Here is a 5903-nt window from a genome sequence, read left to right on the forward strand (position 1 = left end):
TAAAAAAAAAACCAACAAAATTAATAAAATATTCTTTATTATTGTTAAGGAAGGTATTCACAATTTGAGTTACAAGTTGTAAGTTTTAAATCAACCCAAAAAATTTTTGGAATAAAGATTGTATTAAAGTTTAATTTCTATTTTTTTTTTGTGTGTTGCATTGTACTTGTTTGTGTATTAAAATTAATAGAACCGACTCCTGAGATCACTAATAATAAAACAAGCATCTAATATCAGCTGGCAAGGGAAAAGGTAAAGTACACGATGAGACAAAGAAAGGTTTGTAACCAACATAAAAAAAATATTTACACAAACAAAACAAAGAACACAACACACAACACAAACAAACACAACTTTGGCAAAAATATTATTTCGCAACAATTTTGACAAAATTATACAACACAACAATATATATGCTAGAATATGTTCGGAAATATCAGTTTCAATAGTAAATGAACTCTATCATCAATAGCAGAAATAACTAATTGAACAAAAATCGATTTCAGTTTTTCAGATGTCTTCAAAGCAATTGCAAAGTACATAAATTTACTGTTATGTAGTAATAGATTTTTTTATTAGATAGTATAGGAATCCATTTGGCATTATGTGAAAACATACCAAAAACTCTTCGCAGTATCGTTTGGTGCAGGCAGATCTATGAATAGAAGAAAACATTCACGGACAGCTTATCTTGCATTTATCTCTGTTTAAAGTAAGATTGTATTTATTTGCACCTTCTAAAAACTTTAAATCAAAATCATGTCCATCTTGTTCTTTCCTACATATTGTTATATCATCTAAGTTAGAAAATGTACCTTTTATTTCTTCTACTGCAATAATTCAATCAATAGTTCTTTGGACAATTGCAACCTTATTGGTTACCCCAAAAGGAATACGTCAAAGTTTATACAGATTATTACATGCTTCAGAAACAGTATACTGTTTTCTTAACGATAAACATCCTTAAGGTCAATAGAAACAAAATTTATATCCAGTAACTTTAGATATTACGGTTTCTACATTTGGTAATGGATAACACAGATCCACAAAAAAAATCGAGAGAATTACCCCTGCAGTCTATTATATGTTTTAGGGGTCATTGAATCCAAATTCTGGGTCCATTTAACCCCATCACGTCAGGATTTTTCATAACCTCAAAAAATAGGCCCAAATGCATTAGTTTCACTTTTAAAATTGTTTCCTTCACTTATCTATTTATCATATAATTCATTCATGAGTATAGAGTTTTAAAATTAGTTTGGGTGAAAACTATGACAGTTAACTTCAGACTTTTACACGCCGAGCTTTATGGTAAATTCCATGTAATGTTGAATATTTATTTTCCAAAAGTCTCAGTCAGACCTGTTATAATATCAGCCAAAAAGGATTTACGAATATACCCATTTTTGCACTTTTTTTGTTTCAACAATCTCTAGGTAATAATTTCAGAACAATTAAATATTGATATCTGATATCAACAAAAACTAGTCTTAATTACTTTTTTATTTTCGAGTAGCAAGTATGTGTCTATTCTTTGGCTTAGTGAAAATTATTTCAAGTCTAGATCTGGAATTCTTATAGTCTCGGTAATCGCTGATAAATTAATTTTTTTAACTGTGTTATTAATTTTATGTATTATTGATCCTGTTCTCCTTCAAAGTACTCCCTTCCCGGATAGCTTAATTTGACCTGGCATTTAGTCAGTGACGAATTTGTTTTGATGTCATCAATAGCCTGAAGGTGCTGTCTTTTTAGCACTGATTTTAATTTCGGCAATAAGAAAAGCAGCCAGGTCTGTCGAGTAAGGAGAGTGAGGGATTTTTGGCAACCAGTTCACTGTTTCACCTGGAGGTCAGAATTCAAAATGCACAATCCTGACTGATGTGTTTTCTTGGGACGTGGATATCCTTTGCCAATACAGTGTGATGATTATACTTGTCTCAATATCGTAGCCATAAACTCAGCTATTGTATCCCGTTATGATCCTTTGAATGAATGTTTCATCGTCATTGGGTTGTTCAAAGAATGGCCGACAAACGGCCACACGATTTTCTTTCTGTTCTTCGGCCAACAACGAGGAACAAATTTTGCTTGCAATTCGTTGCATGTTCAATTTTTCAGTCAAAATTCCATGGCATGACACAATTGAGATTCTGAAATTTCTCTGACATTCCATCGGCAATTCGCATGCAAATTTTTGACTTTCTGAACTTGGGAGCCATCAGTTGAAGTCGAAGGTCCTCCTGATCGAGGATCATCTTCAGTTGAATGGCGCACACTTTGAAATCGTCAAAATCATTCGTAACATTGCATACGATCCAGATCATCATCTCTGTACGCTTGTTTCAAAAGTTGAAACGTTTCCGTGAAAGTATTACCCAGTTTTATGTAAAATTTTACGTTGCATCATTGTCAACAGTCCAAGAACTTGTGGTTACAAAGGAGGTTATGCGCAACGCAGTGCTTCCAACCGCATATCACTAAATATCTCTATTGGCCGGTAATTCGAAAGGTTCGGTTATTTTCTGAACAGAGCTCGTATGCTAAATGTACTATAATTTACTAATAACTATAATTTAGTTTCTTCTGTGGTAGTCTCGCAAGTTTGTGTTGAACGCTAAAGAACAACTTCAAAGACAAATTATTATAGTATTAGTTCGACGATTTGTAGTAAACAGAACCAGCCGAACTATCGATAGAATCAGCGATTCCAAAAATGTTTCGTCGTGGGTATTACATTCTAAGCTAGTATGTACTAAAAATATATACAATTTGCCAAGTGTTTATCTCAATTGAATTTTCGTACCCCGAATTACTTACTCACTCTTCAGATATCCTCACCAGGTCTGTAAACACCCTATTTTTCTAAACTGTATTGGTTGGGCGAGTTTAATTCATAATTCACGAATAATTATACATTCCCGCGTATTGCGGGTAGCTTTACCACCAGCAATATAAACTACAAAATTAGTTCACCACAGCGTTAGGCTAGGTCAGATGGGCACTGGGGTAACCGCCTGACGGGATTAGATACAAGGGTTAATAGATGGTGTCACATGGCGTAGGGCGCATTCGGATGTTTCGACTGTTACCTCGCAGTTATAAAACACACACAAACACCCGGTTGGAAATGCCACATTTGGATAATTGTTATGAGAAGATGCGGGTTAGACTGTGAATGTATCCGCCGCATTGAAAGTCAGAGTTTAAGTGTAATTATAGATAGTTATTTGTATTTTTATATAATACATATACAGAGTGTCTAACTTGGGAGACTCTCTCGTTAATTACTGTTTGTGCCATTATATACATTATTTGTCATTATTTACATATACAGAGTGTCTAACCAGGAACTGCGTCGATCGATATCTAGGAAAGTACTGCTCCGAAAATTTGGCAACATGGCAATGACCCTACGGCGAGCACAACTAAAATATCTAGAACTCTCCAGCACTTTCGATTATACCGTAAGTAGACACCAACCTCGTTATTTTAAATGGAACACCCTATATATTATTGCATTTTCGGATTCTACATGAAATTTGAGAGTCACTTTATTAAATATTCCTTATACCTAGTTATATATGTTGGGATATTAATTTTTAAAGAAAAAATTTGACAAATACAAGGATCCGCGGAGATGCTAGTAACTTTTTTCAGAAGCATGATATCAAGCGAATTTTTGGTACCTGTAAAGGGCATAGGTAACGCTAAATTATGGTATACCAACAAATTAAAACATTTAATAGGTATTTCGCTTTTGCTGTTACATTTTGATAAATTCAAACAGCTATCATTTTGTTTACTTAAATGGAACACCCTATATTTTTTTACTCTGTCGTATGCAGATTGAAATTTCCTTTCAAGCTATATAAGCATTGTTAGGGTTGCCGTTACTACTTTTAGAAATATTTGCAATTTTCTATTTTTTGGTCAGTTTTTCTGTAATCAGACCTGTTGTCAAATTGGCCATGACCAGAAACACTTCAAAAACAATTTAAATAACGTGACATTTGTCAAGTTAGTTTTGCCGAAAATTTAAATAAAAATGCCTGGGGATCGTTTAAATTATACTTGTTTGTTATTTATGGAAAATGTGACAAAATAATTTCAAGAACATGTTGAGAATCTGCTAGTTTTTTCCGTAAATAATAAACAAATTAAAATAATCCTCATAAGTATAACCTTGCTTCAGTCAAATTTTTTCTTTAAAATGTAATAATATATAGGGTGTTCCATTTAAAATAACGAAGTTGGTGTCGACTTCTGGTATAACCGGAAATGCTGCAGAGTTCTAGATGTTTTAGTTGTGTACGCCCCAGGGGTATTGCCATGTTGCCAAATTTTCAAATTTTTAAATGTTTGGCCAACCGTACTGGCAGATTCTATATTTCAAATCAATAACGTGTTAAATATATGTCTGGAAATGTCTCATTTTCGAGACTCTATTGTTAAAATGGATAACTTGCACATATTTTTTAAGTGTCTAGTAAAAACGTATAACCTTATATGTACAATCATGTAGTAAAAATATTAAAAATCTCTTAGAGGTTGTTAATTATTAATTAATTGTAAAAGTTTGGCGCGAAAACAAATAAATGGTTTAAACGCGTGTTTGCTGTAGCGCGAAGTCGTGACGTCATTTAATGTGATCAAGAATCGAGAAGAATAATGACTGTGGAGCGGGAGTGACCTTGTAGCATGAAACAGATTGTGTTCTCCGTCGCACTAAATGACGTCATAATGCATTCTTAATGAAGTGACAAAATTTAAAGTTTTACATCATTTGAAATATCTATAATTAATTTATAACAATAAAGAAATTATTTTTTTACTCTGATAGTTTTTGTCGGTTGCAGACTACATATACATCTCTAAAAGTAATTAAATTTTCATGCCTGTTAATGAAATGCTAAGCCTCGTTTATTTTGTGTTGCAAAATTGAGGCAAATTATGTAAATACTATTTCATTCGTAATCATTATCAATTTCTTGAATAATTATTATCATTATTTCAAAATTAACTTGATGGAATTACTTCTGCATGTAAAGAAGTTGTGGCACGTTGGTTATTTCGACAGAAAAAAGCAAAAAGTTTCATATTGATAAATTAAGAAAGTGAAGCAAAAGCATGATAATTGTGAAAAAGTAGCACCTATTAATTCAAAACTGTATCAATTTTAACATGTTAAAAGTAAGCTCTGCTATTTTTCGACCTACCTACTAGAAATGCTCCTGTTATACAACGAAAGTTTTCAAATTCTACTAAACCATTATATTTTACCCTTGAACGTTACGAAAGGTTAGAAACTTTATAAGTTGCCGCTTTTTACGCAGAACACAAAAACTGTCTTTCCGACTAGATACGTGACTTGTCCCAACATACGTTAAGGTCATCTCAACTCCCTCATCCCTTCCCTTAGGTATGCTCTCTTCCCCAATATCTATCGAAACGAACGTTATTGATTTCTATTTTGAAACAGTGATATCATATACAAATTTTGAAGACTTACCGTATATTCAGTTAATGAACTTATGTCAAAAATTTAATTGCAATATGTTGAGGTAAGTCAGATTTTAAAATTACATTTTACTCAACACAAATCCGTGTATTTACCTCATTTTGACATAACGGGCATGCGGCAAAAATATTTGACATAAGTTCATTAACACCTAGAATAGGTGTTAGAAACGGTTGTTTTCTTTTATTAATGAAAAATGGATAAACCAATAGTAATTATTTTTGGTAGACACTTTACAATTAAAGCTTAATTGGTTTTATAAAATTGTAATGATGAAACAAGTTGAAATAAGGGTAGTCGTTCACGTAACTTATGGGTTTTAAAGAACTTTTAGGTAATATTTTTTGCAAAAAAATACCTCGTTGCTGATGAAACAAGTTTA

This window comes from Anoplophora glabripennis, unplaced genomic scaffold, assembly GCF_000390285.2.
Source record: "Anoplophora glabripennis isolate ALB-LARVAE unplaced genomic scaffold, Agla_2.0 scaffold442, whole genome shotgun sequence".
NCBI lineage: Eukaryota > Metazoa > Arthropoda > Insecta > Coleoptera > Cerambycidae > Anoplophora > Anoplophora glabripennis.